The sequence below is a fragment of the Oncorhynchus kisutch genome, linkage group LG9, assembly GCF_002021735.2.
Source record: "Oncorhynchus kisutch isolate 150728-3 linkage group LG9, Okis_V2, whole genome shotgun sequence".
Lineage (NCBI taxonomy): Eukaryota > Metazoa > Chordata > Actinopteri > Salmoniformes > Salmonidae > Oncorhynchus > Oncorhynchus kisutch.
In genome coordinates this window covers 24,421,006-24,439,870 of record NC_034182.2, presented here as the reverse complement: position 1 = coordinate 24,439,870, position 18,865 = coordinate 24,421,006, and the positions used below count along the sequence as shown (strand labels likewise).

The following is an 18,865-nucleotide window of genomic DNA, read 5'->3' as shown; positions in this document are numbered from 1 at the left end:
TTGTGGCCAAAGCTTTTGTCTGAGAAGGAAAAAAAACTTAAGTCCACCTCGAATTTGTATCTCAAGCAGACCGTGTAAAAAAAATGTTTGCTGTTTCCTCATTGTTTTTTACAGAATATAAACCATTCTCCCTTTCGATACAACACCGAGTCTCTGTGGCGCAATCGGCTAGCGCGTTAGACTGTTAATCTAAAGGTTGGTGGTTCGAGCCCACCCAGGGACGGATTGTTTTGATTTTTAGCAAATGGTACAGCATTTGTGACTCATATCATTTTAGCACCATTTTAGATTCATAAGTTGTTTTGAAGTGAAGAAATTATCCTCCGATTTAAAAAAAAATGTGTACAGTACTATTTAAGTGGTACCTAGTTAGTGAATTAGTAAATCATAATACCATGTTTTGTCCCCCTTCCAAAACAATATTTGAAATTCACGCTGCACTGCACAGATTTACACTGTGAGAGACAGGCAAGAGAGCACAACACAGCGACAAACAAAAGACAACATTCAAGAAAGCCGGAGAAAAGTTGTATTTCCTGGGGAGGGGAGGATTGCTAGCAGTTTCTCCATGTGCAACAGGCTACAGCCCTCTGATACTCAGTACAACCACATTTTGTTTACTTTTAAGAAAAATGAAAATTGGGGGGGGCTAACTAGGCTACAGCTACTGGCTGCATCAAGGAAAACTAAACTTGCCTAATTTACTGTTGAATATTGTGATATTTTTTGCAATATATTTACAAAGAATCTAACAACAGTGTGAGAACATTCCGACAATCTCAGGAGAGGTTCATTCTGATTTGAGTTACAATTTCTGAGGATCAGCTCCTGACATCAAAACAACTGTTATATGAATCCACTGCTAAAATCAAAATGACCGTCCCTGGGTGGGCTCGAACCACCAACCTTTAGATTAACAGTCTAACGCGCTAGCCGATTGCGCCACAGAGACAAGGTTGCTTACCGTGTCAGAGTTAAAGCATTTTGTTTCTGTAGTAGCACATGCATGTCACGCATAGGGTTTCGGGTTTAAAATGGAGGGGCTGGAAAAGGTGCGAACAGCCCGGCTAGCTCAGTCGGTAGAGCATGAGACTCTTAATCTCAGGGTCGTGGGTTCGAGCCCCACGTTGGGCGCTAACTTTTGAATAGGAAGTGATTTTACAACCTCCAGTAAACTTTAAAATGTTCACACTTTAATAAACTGAAAATATACTATTTATTAATTTGGTAATACTATTACATATACTATTATATTTATATATAATTATATTTTATTAGTAGAGTTTCTCTAGCTTCAAAACGTCCAAAATAATTTACACGAAACCAACAAAACTATTTTAATTTGATGTTTTATTCCAAATTAAATCAATCAAATCAAATACTGAACACTGAGATTAGTGCAACAATCAGGAATGGTTTGGTGATGGGTAGTAGGGGCAGAGATACTTTTGAGGAGATGGGAAACTCCATTGAAATCGAATTAAGGCCCATTGTGTATGCTGCCCACACGTCGTCAGTGGGCCGTGCCGTGCATTCTGGGTGTACACATACGTCGTCAATGGACCGTGCCGTGCATTCTGGGTGATTTTGGGACGAGGAGCATTCTCCTTCAAGGAGTGAATGGGAGTAAATTGGGCGCTAGCACAAAAACACAAAATTAGCATGAATTTCGTCAACAAGAAGTACAACATTACAAATATTTTCCTAGATGTGAGATAATGAACGTGTTCTTTGTAATATCTTATAGCTTTGATATCGTAACATTACGTACTTTCGAGGAAAATAGGCAGGTTTATCGACTCATACCTTTGAGAAGGGATTGCGTGACGCAGCATTACAACGTGAATCTGATTGGTCAACAGTCTGACGGGTTACAAGTTCCTCCATTCATTGCCAAGGTTATTCCTATCTCCTCCTTTCTTTAATCTCTGGTGGGGGAGGTTACGGGTTTACAAAGGGAGGGGCTATATTATATACATACAGCCCGGCTAGCTCAGTCGGTAGAGCATGAGACTCTTAATCTCAGGGTCGTGGGTTCGAGCCCCACGTTGGGCGCTGACTTTTGAATATTAGGTGTTTTTATATAAAGTTGTATTTGTCAAACTGGAAATGTTTTGTAAGGAGAAATGGTCCAAAATACCTTCATCCAGAATCCAGACACTCATTAGAGGTGATGGGAAGCGTCTAGAGGCTGTTATTTTAGCATAAGTAGGTTCTACTAAATATTGATGTGATTTTTCTATTGGGGTGCCCAAATGTATGCACCTGTCTACTTTTGTTTTGATGCATATTGCACATTTTCTGTTAATCCAATAAACCTCATTTCACTACTGAAATATTACTGTGTCCATCAGTTATTTGATAGATTAAAATGAAATTGCTGATCCAAACACACAATTATTTATAAATGGAAATCATGGAAATTGTCAGGGGTGCCCAAACTTTTTCATACGTAAGTGTGTGTTGGAGTGTCGGTGTACAGTCATGGCCAAAAGTTTTGAGAATGACACAAATATTTATTTTCACATAGTCTGCTGCCTCAGTTTGTATGATGGCAATTTGCATATACTCCAGAATGTTATGAAGAGTGATCAGATGAATTGCAATTAATTGCAAAGTCCCTCTTTGCCATGCAAATGAACTGAATCCACCCAAAAACATTTCCACTGCATTTCAGCCCTGCCACAAAAGGACCAGCTGACATCATGTCAGTGATTCTCTCGTTAACACAGGTGTGAGTGTTGACGAGGACAAGGCTGGAGATCACTGTCATGCTGATTGAGTTGGAATAACAGACTGGAAGCTTCAAAAGGAGGGTGGTGCTTGGAATCATTGTTCTTCCTCTGTCAATCATGGTTACCTGCAAGGAAACACGCGCCGTCATCATTGCTTTGCACAAAAAGGGCTTCACGGGCAAGGATATTGCTGCCAGTAAGATTGCACCTAAATCAACTATTTATCAGATCATCAAGAACTTCAAGGAGAGCGGTTCAGTTGTTGTGAAGAAGGCTTCAGGGTGCCCAAGAAAGTCCAGCAAGCGCCAGGACAGTCTCCTAAAGTTGATTCAGCTGCAGAATCGTGGCACCACCAGTACAGAGCTTGCTCAGGAATTGCAGCAGGCAGGTGTGAGTGCATCTGCACGCACAGTGAGGCAAAGACTTTTGGAGGCTGGCCTGGTGTCAAGAAGGGCAGCAAAGAAGCCACTTCTCTCCAGGAAAAACATCAGGGACAGATATTGATATTCTGCAAAAGGTACAGGGATTGGACTGCTGACACAGACAGCATGTAGGATGCTACATTCTTCACCAGTTGCAATTGTAAGGCCTAATTTTAAAAAATACGGCTCATAACTGGCTGAGGTAGGCTAAATTATTTTATATAGGTCTAGGCTCTGAAGAAATAGACTCCAATTAAGCCCTCTTGTTTGTAAAGTCAAATTAAAATGAAGATTATTGTTGAAATGAATTGCCTGACAGGTGTAGGTTTTCTCCATCTGTTGGTGTGCAACACTTGCATTTTCAAATCTGAGAGTAAATAAAACCGATTATATTGATAAGTCACCTTGTCCGAGAGAGATTTACATGGTTATCAAAACGACACGATAGGGTAAGCCTACGCAAAACACAGCCCTTATTTGCAGTGTTTCTAAAATCCACAATGGATCAAGTGAATGGTTGAAAAACCATTGGAGCCATTTCCGTGTTTGACCGCTAGGTTTTACGGGTATTATGAGGTGTCCACTGTGGGGCTCAGTTACAAATACTATAACATTATTATAGTAGTTAGTAGCCTCTAACTTCAAAAAATCTAAAATAACGGAGTACAATTAATCCAACTAAAATAAGAAAATGAATTTAATGTTTTGTTTAAAGTTAAATAAATAAAATACTGAACACTTGTGAGTACTACAATCAGGAAGGGTTTGGGGAAGGGTAGTAGGTAGAAGGTATACAAAGGGAGGGGCTGGTCCTGTACACACAGCCCGGCTAGCTCAGTCGGTAGAGCATGAGACTCTTAATCTCAGGGTCGTGGGTTCGAGCCCCACGTTGGGCGCTTCATTTTGAATAGGGAAGTGATTTCACAGCCTCCCTGGTAGTAATTGGAAATCCTTAAGCAATGGAATTTAATCCCTATTATATTTTTCAGTATATAATCAATCTTTAATAAGGAGAATTTCTTAAAGTACATATTATAACATGATTAAAAATACTAACACAAATATTTTTGTAGTATATATGTTATATTTGTAGTATTTCTCCAACTTCAAAAACGACTAAAATAATAGAGTCAAATTTAACCAACTATAAAAAATAAAATATTAAAATGTATTTAAAAAAAATTGTGAATATAGATGAGTAGTACAATCTTGTCTTTACGTCTATGAGCACAGTGAGTTTTAGAGGTGCAAAAACAATGTGCGCCCAACGTGGGGCTCGAACCCACGACCCTGAGATTAAGAGTCTCATGCTCTACCGACTGAGCTAGCCGGGCAACTGAGAAAATAAAGTAGGGAGCTCAGTAAGAATGTAATGTGCTTGTGCCCTGAGACGAGTTAGTGAGTGAGTGAGCGTCTATCTGGGGAAATGAGAGCAGAGGGAGAGCAGCTTGTTCTAATACAATCGCTGCAGCAGGCTCAACCAATACCCCGCTTGTTTCTCTACAGACAGAAGAACTAGGCAATAGTTGTTTAGAGAACGCAGCACTTCACTGTTTGAGTGAAAGAGATGTTGCATGCTGGCATCTACAAATACATTTTTCGGATCACGGATAATACAAATAAAAACTTGTTATACTTCTATTACAATACTTGTTTTGTCAGAGTACTCGGCACACCCCTAGTTGCTAGTTAGTTAACTAACATTAGCTAGCTGGCTAGTGTTTGTCTGGGGAGTTCCATTTGTTGCAGAAGCTTACTAGCTAGCTAACAATCATAGCTAGCTACAGCTCCTCTCCACAGATAAGGATAGTTATAAAAATCTTTGTTGTCTTTGCTTTTGGTGGCTTGTTCTCTGTTGTCAAGCTAATGAGCTAGCTGGCTAACGTTCATCAGGCAGCTGTATTGTAGCCAACCAGGAGTAGAAAAGCCAATGGGCAAGCCACTACCAGTAGTAGTGTTGTCATACCATAATTTTGACTTCAATACCGATACCAGGTTTAAAACAATGAAAACAATGGATACACTACAAGAAAGCCAAGGAAATGGTTACAGTAGGTATGGGTCATCAAGTTATAGCAGCAATCTACCTAACCAAGCAAAGTGAGAAGAATAAGAGCACCACATTGAAGCTACCCAGTAACACCTGTATGGGTGTTGTTGTCATCATGTTTGACAGTCTCCTGAAGGGGAGAGAGGAGGAGGAGTCTCTCCAAGAAATGGCCATATCACAGTCTGCCGATATGGACAGCCCCATCAAGAGGATCCTCCTGGATGATTTATTTTCTATTTTTTCAATATTCCTTTTCTTTTGTTGTTCAGTGAAATCATCCCATGTGAAGAGTCAACTCATTTAATTAAAGTTCAATTCGTAACTAAATAGTTACTATTCGTAACTAAATAAAAATATATATATTGGAAGGATTTAATCATTTTCAATTATGTCTACTTATGATAAGGTAAAAGGTTTATGTTTCTGTCTCCATATGATATGGTAAATATATCCGATGCAAAAAACATCTACATTTAAATGGTATTAATATTAATTTGCATATATTTCTGAAAATGTCCATATTTTATTGTTAATTCACACCTCTGAGTATTCCCCAAAATGTGCAACCCTACAAATAACATTTTATTTTATTGTGAAAGATGTTTTGATCACATTTGATCACAAATGATGGAAATTTGATGTTCAGTCAACTTTAATGGGTAGTGCAAGTGTATTGCCTAACATAAAAACAATATAATGTACTCTAATTTACAGTACTAAATTTAAAGGTCAATTTTGAAACATGCATCTTACATTTTTTGCTATTGGACTAACTGGTTGCTAAAATAACTAAATTGAGAAGACATAATGATGTCGTGTTTTGGTGATCAAATCAAAGTGCACATTACATTTAATAGTATACTTATATTTTGGATCAATGGTTGTGTGGTGAAAGATGTATGCACAATTATAGGTTTGAATGTAAGACTGGCTGCGTTACAAGTATTACCCGTTTGGAGTTGAAATGTCACCACATACTTTTGAAAATAGCACCAAAGCAAAAAAAAATATTTAAAAAACAGGTGACTTCAATTCGGGTCTTTTCTGTGCAGTTTTTTAAAATAGAGAATACATCTACTGGGTTCGATACTGCGACCAAAACAGTCGCATATGCGACCGTTTGACTTGGCAGTGCGACACACATTTTTTTTTACTGGTTGCAATAGTGCCAGTGATTTCTTGTTACCTGGTCACGTTAGATTTTGGTTCACAATTCGCTTTTTTTAATCATAATGATTTACTCATACAGTAATGTGCAATTAACCAAAAATATACCAACTTTATGAAGAGGCAAAGGGAATGCCCTTGTCTGTGTGTGTCAGGGCTCGACATACAGGGACATTTTTGGAAAGCCTATGGGGCAGTCGATCATCCCCGCCAGTAGCCTGCTTAGGCAATTATTTATCGAGGCTACATAATTGATTAAAAAAACAGAATTTACACAAAAAAAACAGATGCATTCTCGACGCTGTCGTTATGTTGATTATTTATAACACGCGCTGCACACAAGATAATCTATAGATAATCTGTCGGACTGAGAGCGCTCTCAAACAACTGGTTGTTGCATGAGTGAAGACCGACAGGGGTAGGAAAGCAGTAAGATGTTCCAAGTTATGATATCTACCAGTAAATGCTAATGCAAAAAAAATGGTATTCAAACAAGCTATTAAAACAGTTCTAAATCTTGGTTTAATATTTGCAATTCAGTCATCATGATGCAGCCTACTTTGTAAATCTGACATTTCCTTTGGGCTCTTTGGTTCTTGAAAAGTCATTGAGGTTATGGTAGACAATTTATAAGTTATACTGATCCAATATAATTATCTGTCACTTCATTTCTGATCAGTTTTTATGAGCGATGTAAGTGATACGTTTTTAATGAGAGACGTAAAAGGGCTTTGGTTTGTTTCCTAACGCTCGGAGTGGTAAAACCATGTGCGGTTATTATGAGCTGGACAACATTGAATGTTGGTTATAACTTGGTCTTCCAATCAAAGTGTTCCCTTATAAAGGGAACCAGGTTTTTGGTCACTTTCTCTTTTTAAAACATGATACAGTAACCCCTCAATAACTCTTCAACATCTCAAATGGCGAGACTGACTAGCTACCACATGGACAGACTTTATTAGTGTGTTTGTCAGGAGCATGTTGTCTATATAATCGGGCAATGCCGTAAAAATAATGTGAATGGCAACGCATAATGCCACTGGGTAGGCCTATTAATTTTTTTAATTATTCTTAACCTTTTTATATACGTGAGTTCCAAACATCTCCAACGATCGTGGCCCCAGTGTGAGTTTTTTTATGCACGTGATGTCAGAATGCATTCACCATGGAGCACTGTTAACACGTGCTACCTGCTAATTATCAACAGGCTGTTTCAACTTGTCAATTTCAAATTATTTTCTAACAAGTTCTAACAACACGAGGGCCCCTCAGGGGTGCGCGCTCAGTCCCCTCCTGTACTCCCTGTTCACTCATGATTGCATGGCCAGGCACGACAACACCAAGTTTGCCGATGACACAACAGTGGTAGGCCCGACCACCAACAACGATGAGACAGCCTACAGGGAGGTCAGAGACCTGGTCGTGTGGTGCCAGGACAACAACCTCGCCCTCAACGTGCTTAAGACAAAGGAGATGATTGTGGACTACAGGAAAAGGAGGACCAAGCACGCCCGCATTCTCATCGACGGGGCTGTAGTGGAACAGGTTGAGAGCTTCCAACTTTGTTGGTGTCCACATCACCAACAAACTAACATGGTTCAAACACACTAAGACAGTCGTGAAGAGGGCACGACAAAGCCTATTCCCCCTCAGGAGACTGAAAAGACTTGGCACTTGTCTTCAGACCCACAAATGGTTCAACAGCTGCACCATCGAGAGCACCACTGGTTGCATCACTGCCTGGTATGGCAACTGCTCGGCCTCCGACCGCAAGGCACGACAGAGGGTAGTGCGTACGGTTCAGTACATCACTGGGGCCAAGCTTCCTGCCATCCAGGACCGCTATACCAGGCGGTGTCAGAGGAAGGCCCTAAAAATGGTCAAAGACTCCAGCCACCCTAGTCATAGACTGTTCTCTCTGCTACTGCACGGCAAGTGGTACTGGAGCACCAAGTCAAGGTCCAAAAGGATTCTTAACAGCTTCTACCCCCAAGCAATAAGACTCCTGAACAGCTAATCAAAGGGGTACCCCGATCCCTCTTTTATACTGCTGCTACTCTCTGTTTATAACCTATGCATAGTCACTTTAACTCTGCCTACATGTACATATTACCTCAACTAACCAGTGCCCCCGCACATTGACTCTGTACTGGTACAACCTCTATATAGCATAGCTTGTTATTTTACTGCTGCTGTTGAATTATTTGTTACTTATTTTTTTACTTAACACGTGTATTAGAAAAATTCCCTCTTAAAGCATTGTTGGTTAAGTGTTACGGTTTTCTTCCGTCGAAAGAGAGTCGGACCAAAATGCAGCGTGGTTAGTTCGATACATCTTTAATAGACGAAAAAAACACAAACAATACAAAAACAAGAAACGGACCGTGAAAACCTATACAGCCTATTTGGTGACAACTAACACAGAGACAGGAACAATCACCCACAAAATACTCAAAGAATATGGCTGCCTAAATATGGTTCCCAATCAGAGACAACGATAATCACCTGACTCTGATTGAGAACCGCCTCAGGCAGCCATAGACTATGCTAGACACCCCACAAAACCCCAAGACAAAAACGCACCACAATAACCCATGTCACACCCTGGCCTGATCAAATAAATGAAGACAAACATAATATACTTCGACCAGGGCGTGACATTAAGGGCTTGTAAGTAAGCATTTCACTGTAAGGTGAAATTGTAACCAGGAAATTCCTTTTCCTGTAGTCCACAATCATCTCCTGTTGTATTCGGCGCATGTGACAAATAAAATTTTATCTGATTTGATTTGTATTTTCTAACAGTTTGAATTGAGGTGTGTTCCGTATCCTCATTAATTCACATAGAAGTAGCCCATTCCAGCATTGCAGACAATTTATGTTTGAGGCTTTACTGAGCCGGACAAACTCTTCTCTTCGAGGAGAGCCCACGCACTTCACCAATGTTTGCGCAGATCAAATATTCAGACATTTGTGCTTTCTTGCACGAATTGGAACATTTTCAGGCTGGCGCTCGCATCGCCTTCCTTTTTGTTTTCCTTACAAATAACAACTTTGGACATGTGTACTTTCCTATCAAAGTAAGTTCCTTATTTTCTTTATATCGTGTTGTTGTTTCTACTGTAGGCACATACAGTATGTATGTATGTATGTATGTACGGAGCACAATGTATTTACAGTTTTATTCACGGTTTTAAGTATTGGTGACAAAATGCATTCCGATTATTGCATAGATTGTAATGGACACCTATGATGTGTGTAAAATACTTTTTTGAAGGTTGTACTGATTGTAATGAGCTAATGCTAAGTTATTTGCTAGCTATGTGTGGCACCATGTTTGTTGACATTATACAATGCATTCTGGGTGTCATGTTAAACGTCTGTCAGACCAAAGATGTTATAATGAGGAATGGTTCACTCATCTTTCGAGGTAAACTTACGGAAGTGAATGAAGGGAAGAGAATGATCGTAGACGACACACCCCCTTCAACATGCATATACTATAAACACACCAAACTCATCTCCTCTTATTATCTTTGGTTGATGGAAGAAAAAAAAAACATGGCGGCACGCACAAACTACCCATCAACGTATTACTTTTGATTTCTAGAAAGTGTTTTACTCAATTATTTCGATCAATGGTGAGCTCACCCGTGATGTGATTAATTATAAATAGTAATTGCTATTAGCTAATTCATATTGTATATTTCTGTCAACTGAGAGTTATACAAATATGAACGCTTGTGTTACATCAATCTTTCCTCAGTTAGCACTAGGACAAATGTAGCCTACATTTTCCGGTTTTATGATTGTGTTATGCTGTAGTAGCTACTTCTGTGAATGTCTGAACATTGCATCCAAAAATAAACTGGTCACATTCTGGACATAACTGTGTTTGTGCAAAATGTTTCTGTGAAAAAACAGTGGCCAGCTCAAATGCAGGATTGTTGCGTCAATCGAAACTGGACGTTCTAAATAAGCATTAAAATCACACTAGTTGGAGCGTACGCTCCAGGGACCACAGTAGAATGATCACTCTGGTTACCTGTGAAAAAGGTTAGAGTGGTAATGCATACTTTTTGTTGCATACATTATAGGGGGAGGCTTTTTTTCTATAGGCTATTACAACAATTAAATATTACATGTAGGTCCTAGAAAATTACAATTAAGTGTTTGAAAAAGTCCTTGAAAGTCCATGAATTTGATTTCCTAATGTCTGTATGAGCCCTGAATAGGCTACTTTCTCAGCCTGCAAATGAAAGATAAAATCCCCTGCTATTGAAATGATGCACGCAGTAGTCGCTTTCCTGTCAGATCTTGACCCATGCCAGTATTTTTTTCTCCCTTCGGGCCAGTAGCTTTCAGTTGGCACTGGTGTGATACTGGAAAATGTACCTGAATATTGAGCCCTGCTGTGTGTGTAGGGCCTGTACGTCTACACTTTGTGTAGCTGTTCATGCTTGCGGGCACCTTAAACGTTAATGATGGCCTTAATGTTTTTTGGGTACTTGGAAAGGCAATTAAAAGATCCCTACAATGTAGCCTATGCCTACCTGGCAGAATCATGATTATTTGCATTAATCCAGTGGCCGTTTGTTTAGAAAACGCCATCTTGGAATATCTAATTTAGTTGTTTTTCAAAAAAAGAAAAATTAAGTGAGTTTGAGAGGGAAAAATCACAATGCTTCTCCCCCCTTAGAATCTTTTTTTTGCAGTTATCAAGTATGTTTTTTTTTCATATTCTGCCCTCTAGAGGATTTAGCAGAAAATAACACATGGCACTTTGAAATCTGCAATAAATACACTTTGCACTTTATTTTCAGTCTATTTTCGTTGCATTCCAAATCAATGTAAGAACACAAGGGCATGCTAATTTAAAAGATGGCTTGTCATTATTAGCATGGTTCTGTATGGAATACAGGCAATTTATGGGACACAGGCCAGGTCATTATACATTTCTATATAAATAAAATTGTTGAACCAAATCATGTGCTGGTGCCACCAACTGAAAAAGTTGGTTAGCACCAGTGCCATCAGCAGAAAAAGTTAGTGTAGAAGACAGCACCTAAATGTTACATCAAATATATCCCTAAAATAAAGTAAAGATAAATGGCTGGTGCGTTTATAAATGTTTTTATTTTATTTTATTGGTCAGGTATGCCAACCTCACGTGTTGCAGTGTGAGTAGACTGGACTTATCTGAGTACTGACCTCTATGCATGATAGGCTGGTGAGTTATGTTATGACTGGAGGTTTGTATCTGCTTTTTTTCACGTGCTTTGATTGTTTTTGTGTAATGAACAGGGCCTATTTCTCTTTAATCAGGATACAAGGATGGAAGACATGTCAGAAACTCAACTCAATCAAGGCCAGCTGTCACCCAGCAAATAAAAATACACTGCATTGCAAAAAAAGGCACATGACACATGCAATGTTAATTTCTTCCCATGAGAACAGACAGACAGAGTACTCTAACTGATTATTCCCATTTTCAGACTGGAATAAAGCTGGGGACCTACCTGGTGTCAAACATTAAGCCATCATGAATGGTAGGGCTTTCCGCATCAGTTGAGCTATTCATAATTAAAGGTACAATAAAAATAGCAGGGTAGAGGTGGTATTGTTATTGACGTTGCTGTATTTATGATATGATAACTAACAACAGTTTATTTTCCTGTAGATTAAGGAAGAACAGCTCTGAGATCCCTAAACAAGAGATGATTATCTGGCTGTAAAGACTTGAAGATAGGCCTTATTTGGAGCACTGTACCGCCTTTACCCAAAGTTATTTTATAGCATATGAAATTGATATTTTGGTCAATAAATCATCTTGATTACTTTGATTTGTACAATTTGTGCTATGGCTGTGCATAAGTGTTATAAAGTGAGTGATTAGTATTTATAACTAATAAAACATGAAAACAACTCATTCTAAAATGTCTAGAAACGTCTTAAGTCGGATGTCTCAAGACATTGGTATTTCTATGGACTTTCTTAAAGACGTCTTCATTTTCTAAGACAAGTCGTAAGACAGGTCTCTAAATGCCTCAAGACGTCTTAATTTATATGTCTTTAGACATCACAGGGAATATCAGGGGAAACTCCAAATCAACCTGGTCCCAGAGCATTTCGTATTATTCTGTACGTAAATCCGAGGCACACCATTTATTATGATATGTTATGCTTCGTATGGTATGTATTCATTTGTCGGTGTCTATCACTCATTTCGTATGACAGGTTACAAATTACTATTCATTTTATGTTTTGAGTTTGCAAAACATAGAATATGTTTTGAATTAGCAAAACATATGATATTTTATGAATTCTAGCTAGGTGGCCAACGTTAGCTAGCTGGCTAACGTTAACTAGGCTATGGGTTTAGGGGAAGGGTTAGCTAACATGCTAAGCAGTTGCAAAATAGCAAAAAAAAATTGTAAGTAGTTGAGAAGTTGCTAATTAGCTGAAGTTGTCCTTGATGAGATTTGAACTCGCAACCTTTGGGTTGCTAGACATTCACGTTATACACCCGACCAAACTACTTTCATTTTTGCCTTAAGTAACCATCGGTCTTATGTACCCATACCAAACGTCACATATCATACTACTGTTCGGGATTTACATTTAATATGTTGCGTCTAGTCTATGAGACCAGGCTTTCCCAATAGAAAGTGAAAGTTCTGTACTTTTCTGAACTGAGATAAAGGGCTCACTCGGCCATATAAATGGGTAGAGGCAGCGTACCACCATTCAACTTCGAAGAAGACTAAGTAGAAGAATAAGCTATATCAGACAGATTCTTACATTTACAAAATGGGTGGAATCTACAGTTATTTATACCCAGAGGTAAGTAACCTACATTTGACTATTCATACTATGTTATTTATTCACTAAGATCCTTTCTGTTGGCAACTAGTCTGTAATCTGAAATCTATTTAGCAAAATTCTGAGAGAACATCCACACTTTCATAATTTTAAGGTGCCCGCAAGCATGAATGTATGCATTCCCCAAACCATAAAATGCTAGACTTACATTTAGATGCATTATTTGTTGTTTTTCAAAAGAGATACATGATCAGGAAATATAAGGGGAATGGGAAATCCTGTATGATTACTTCTCACTTATTAGAGTGAACTAACTTAGTCTGTTTTGCCCCAGTCTTCAGGGGAAATCACAGTTGTCACTCAGACAGAGACTTATCAGGACACAGACAGGTGAGCCTAGAACCTAGAATCTCTCTCTCCTTGGTCAAGTCAATCAAATTAATTTACAAACCCTTTTTACATTAGCAGATATCACAAAGTGCTTTACGGTAACCTGGCCTAAACCCCAAAGTGTAAACACTCCTGTCTATCTTTCACTTTCCCTATAAGTAAACTTCCCCTATCCCCACCCAGGTCACCAGAGCAACAAGGTGATAACACAGGGGATTCCCAGCCGTCAGGGAAGAGCCATGTTGGCCCTCAATTAGAGAGCTCAGACAGGGAGGGGAGACCGTCTAAAATGTGGGGGGTCTATCCTTGTGGGGACCTAAAATTCCCCAAAGTCATTTCCCAATGAGGACAAGGGCTATTATAAATGTAGGGGTTTATGTTAAGGGTTAGAATTAGGGTTACGGGTTGATGTTAGGGGTTAATGTTGGGGTAAGTGTTCGGTTTAGGGTTAGGGGTGAGGGAAAATAGGATACTGAATGGAAATTCATTTTACATAACGTGTGTGTTTGTAAATACCCTGGTTTAAGCCTTATCTCTTTTACTATTGCTTTGAAAAGTGAACATCGGTTTCTGTCCACCCAGGTCACCAGAGCAACAAGGTGATAAGACTAACACAGGGAATTTCCTGGGGGAATCACGAAGTGCCTTAGGTGTAAGTAGGCTTAACTCTGTATATGACTGAAACAAAGACCAACTCAAGGAAATTGTGTTTGAGTGTGGGGTTTCCCCCTAATCAAAGCAGCTGGTTGGGTTAACATTTAGGGGAAATAGTTAAGGGTTTATTGTTTTTATATTACCACCACAATATAAACCTTTTTAAAATGATATATTCCGACTTGTTTATAACCCCCGTTTTTCTCTTGATTATTAAATATCTGTGTGCTCTTTTTATTAAGGCCAATGACAACATTGAGGATGTAGACAAGTTAAATGTCCTTGTGAGGTGTGCGGGAAAGACCATGGACATAGACATCTTCCCTCTGGAGAGAATAGCAGTTCTGTTGGAAAATGCATGTCAACAGGCAGGAAAGAAATGCAGCACAATGAAGCTTGTTTACAACGGTAGGCTATCTATCCACATGACGCATCCTTATGAGTTAAAGCAGTAGGCCAGTTGTTTATTTCATAAGGATTGTTGTTGTTTTGTTGTTGACCGATGTAGAACAAGGTCATGAGAATCTTACATAGGCTAGGTAATTCGCAGTTAAACACTTAGCTGTAAAAGTATTGTATACTAAGATATGAATGGAAATGGTCTTTCTTTAATAATAAAAAAACAGCTTCTAAAAGATTGGTTTGATGACTTCTGTTTGCAGGGGAAATGCTGGACGAGAGCAAAACAGTGAAACACTACAAGCTACGAAGAGGAAACTCAGTCAACCTCATTCATGCCTGTTAAAAGTATGTAGCCTAAGTTAAATGTGTTACATCATAGCTGCAGAAAGCAGAATATAATAACAATTGGTATCTTTGTGTCAAAACTGAGAAAGGCTATAAGATACACTACACATAAATGGTATTACATAGTATCATTACCTACAATTTTATAAGCCAATCTTTGAGTGCTGGTGCCCTAGCATTACATTGTAAAAAAAAAACTATTGAGGCCCTAGACGCTAGCGTTACATTTTACCATTAGGCCTACCTGCAATTTTGTCCTGTCTATTTGCTTTTAACAATAAAACTGATATTTATCCAGACTTGTGATAATTGTAGGCTACTTATTCAAGATCACAATGAATATTCAATTCGTATCATTTTAAGAAGCTAAAACTAATGCAAGAAATCATCAGGATACAACAGCAAACTAGATTATAATAAAATATTGAGCTAACGTTAATATGCCTACATGGTTCCCTGACAAAAAAGTGTAGTCGTAGACCAGGCTTCAAATGACCACTAACACAGCGAAATGTTGAAATTTAGCCTACTTCATAATAAGCCAACTTACATCTAAGACCTAGAAGGCCAAATTATATTATTTCTTACTTCAAATAACTTACAAGTTGTGTGAACATCCTCGTGGTTCACGAACTCACGTGTTTACTGAGACATAACATGTCAAGCGAAAAAAATGTGGGTCCTATAGGCCATTTTTGTGCGTCATAAACTTAATTTTCTTTTACCAAAGCACATTAAACACTAATGCAATTAAGCTAGAGAATTGTTTGTTTCTAGTTCAAAATGAGTCTATATTTACTTATTTTCTAACTGCTTACAAGCTTACCTCGCCTGGCAGTTTAGGCTACCATTTGAACAAGTCAATGGGGGGGGGGGGAGCCTGTAACGTTAGGCCCTAGGCCTAGCTCATACATTGTTTGTGCATCAATAACTACAACATTTTATTTGACCAAAATATGTTAAACCTGAATGGAATTATGTTAATTGTTCAAAATGTGTGGAATATTTTTCACTTTTGTCATATTTGTCGACTTTTTTTTACCTGGTTGGCTACGCGAATATGGGGCCTACTCCAGAATGGCGCTCTTCTCCCAAAGCGCATTGTGATGGGTTTAATCCAAAACCCGAAAAAGTTGTTTTTCATAAGTAGCCTAATTACTATGTCCAAATAAAAGCAGATTAAGCCTTCATTAATTAACGCGACGGTGACTTAGTTTTACCAAGTTAATCACGGAAATTCTGATCCGTGGTGGACGCATCACCGTTTACACACATACTCCCGCCGTTACAGTACCAAGAGTGATCAATTATCGCTACCTCTATACTCAATAAAGATTCTGGCAACCGGGTAATGTCGACCAATACACTTTTTTTCTGGTCCTTGCTATTCTATTGAAGTTTAAATTTAAAATTACATTTAAAATTGAAATTCTAAGGTTTGGATTGGGTATGGGTTATGGTTAAGGTTGGGGTATTGGCTAAGGTTATGTGTAGGGTATGGAGGTCCGAAGGATCCCGAATAGCGTTTTTTTTATACCTTTCCTTATATGCTTAGTTTATAAGAGGGAAATTACAACTATTTAAAAATATTACAATATGGCCTAATGATTCAGTCTATGCTATAGGCTACTAAAACTATGAAATAACACATATGGAATCATGTTGTAACCAAAAAAGCGTTAAATATATTTTATATTTGGATTCTTCAAAGTAGCCACCCTTTGCCTTGATGACAGCTTTGAACACTCTTGGCAGTATCTCAACCAGCTTCATGAGGTAGTCACCTGGAATGCATTTCAATTAAGAGGTGTGCCATTGTTAAAAGTTAATTTGTGGAATTTATTTTCTTCTAAATGCATTTGTGCCATTCAGTTTTGTTGTGACAAGGAATGGGTGGTATACAGAAGAAAGCCCTATTTGGTAAATGACCAAGTCCATATTATGGCAGGAACAGCTCAAATAAGCAAAGCGAAACAACAGTCCATAATTTCTTTAAGACATGAAGGTCAGTCAATACGGAAAATTTCAAGAACTTTGAAAGTTTCTTCAAGTGCAGTCGCAAAAGCCATCAAGTGCTATGATGAAACTGGCTCTCATGAAGACCGCCACAGGAAAGGAAGACCCAGAGTTACCTCGGCTGCAGAGGATAAGTTCATTAGAGTTACCAGCCTCAGAAATTGCAGCCCAAATAAATGCTTCACAGAATTCAAGTAACAGACACATCTCAACATCAACTGTTCAGAGGAGACTGCATAGATCAGGCCATGTTCGAATTGCTACAAATAACTAATAAAGGACACCACTAAGAAGAAGAGACTTGCTTGGGCCAAGAAACACAAGCAATGGACATTAGACTGGTGGTAATCTGTCCTTTGGTCTGATGTGTCCAAATTTGAGATTTTTGGTTCCAACTGCCGTGTCTTTGTGAGACGCAGATTAGGTAAACGAATGATCTCTGCATGTGTGGTTCCCACCATGATGCATTGAGGAGGATATGTGATGGTGTTGGGTGCTTTACTAGTGACACAGTCTGTGATTTATTTCAAATTCAAGGCACACTTGACCAGCATGGCTACCACAGCATTCTGCAGCGATACGCCCTCCCATCTGGTTTGCGCTAAGTGGGACTATAATTTGATTTTCAACATTTCAATGACTCAACACACCTCCAGGCTGTGTAAGGGCTATTTGACCAAGAAGGAGAGTGATGGAGTGCTGAATCAGATGACCTGGCCTCCACAATCACCCGACCTCAACCCAATTGAGATGGTTTGGGATGAGTTGGACCGCAGAGTGAAGGAAAAGCAGCCAACAAGTGCTCAGCATATGTGGGAACTCCTTCAAGACTGTTGGAAAAATATTCTAGGTGAAGCTGGTCGAGAGAATGCCATGTCATCAAGGCAAAGGGTGGCTGCTTTGACAAATCTCAATTTATTTTAAGTTTAAAATGGTCTACTTTTACCCCCCATTTCATGGTATCCAATTGGTAGTTACAGTCTTGTCTCATCGCTGCAACTCCCGTACGGACTCAGGGCAGGCAAAGATCGAGAGCCATGCATCCTCCGAAACACAACCAAGCTGCATCGCTTCTTGACACAATGCCACTTAACCTGGAAGCCAGCCACACCAATGTGTCGGAGGAAACACCGTACACCTGGCTACCGTGTCAACATGCATGCTTTCAGCATGCAAGTGATTTGTTTCTGACAATTTTGAGTCTGTAATCGAACCCACAAATGCTGATGCTCCAGATACTCAACTAGACTAAAGAAGGCCAGTTTTATTGATTCTTTAATCAGAACAACAGTTTTCAGCTGTGCTAACATAATTGCAAAAGGGTTTTCTAATGATCAATTAGGCTTTTAAAATGATAAACTTGGATTAGCTAACACACAATGTACCATTGGAACACAGGAGTGATGGTTAAAAATAAAACAATTTGTACCGAATAAAAAATAGAAGTGAAATGTGTTTCCATCATATTTTCAACTCTACTAATGGTTTCCTTGAAAATGTTGTGCTATATAGCAATTGTGCCCACTCTGGTATTGGCATGTGCGCTCTAGCCAACAACTCGCAGATAAAGGGTGCACAGATAGCGCTGTTGGCTAGAGTGCACAGATAGCCTACATGATGAGATTATTACGGACAAAAGAGCGAGATTATTTTAATTTGACAAATGACAGATTGTTAGGTGAATGCAGCTACAGGCTGTGTTTACATATTCGCGAACCACCCATCACTATATAAAACCCTGATGAGATTAGAGACGCGTTGGTTTTTATCAATTTCCACTGTCCTCCAAATTGCTGAATCTCATCCTCACGTCAGCCACAAGAAGCGGCCATAAAGGGGCGACGTAATACAATTAATGCAGG

The 18,865-nt window shown here is 39.0% G+C and overlaps 6 non-coding genes across 6 annotated transcripts; 4 read left to right on the top strand and 2 right to left on the bottom strand.

Annotated features, from left to right (window-relative positions):
• Nucleotides 1-149: 149 nt before the first annotated feature.
• On the top strand, nt 150-223 carry trnan-guu (transfer RNA asparagine (anticodon GUU)). Its single transcript has one exon. It is a non-coding gene; the product is annotated as a tRNA-Asn (tRNA).
• A 655-nt stretch (nt 224-878) lies between these two features.
• Nucleotides 879-952, bottom strand: trnan-guu (transfer RNA asparagine (anticodon GUU)). The gene has a single exon. It is a non-coding gene; the product is annotated as a tRNA-Asn (tRNA).
• Nucleotides 953-1,061: 109 nt separating this feature from the next.
• Nucleotides 1,062-1,134, top strand: trnak-cuu (transfer RNA lysine (anticodon CUU)). The gene has a single exon. It is a non-coding gene; the product is annotated as a tRNA-Lys (tRNA).
• Nucleotides 1,135-1,982: 848 nt separating this feature from the next.
• trnak-cuu (transfer RNA lysine (anticodon CUU)) lies at nt 1,983-2,055 on the top strand. Its single transcript has one exon. It is a non-coding gene; the product is annotated as a tRNA-Lys (tRNA).
• Nucleotides 2,056-3,980: 1,925 nt separating this feature from the next.
• trnak-cuu (transfer RNA lysine (anticodon CUU)) lies at nt 3,981-4,053 on the top strand. The gene has a single exon. It is a non-coding gene; the product is annotated as a tRNA-Lys (tRNA).
• A 365-nt stretch (nt 4,054-4,418) lies between these two features.
• On the bottom strand, nt 4,419-4,491 carry trnak-cuu (transfer RNA lysine (anticodon CUU)). The gene has a single exon. It is a non-coding gene; the product is annotated as a tRNA-Lys (tRNA).
• Between the last annotated feature and the right edge of the window lie 14,374 nt (nt 4,492-18,865).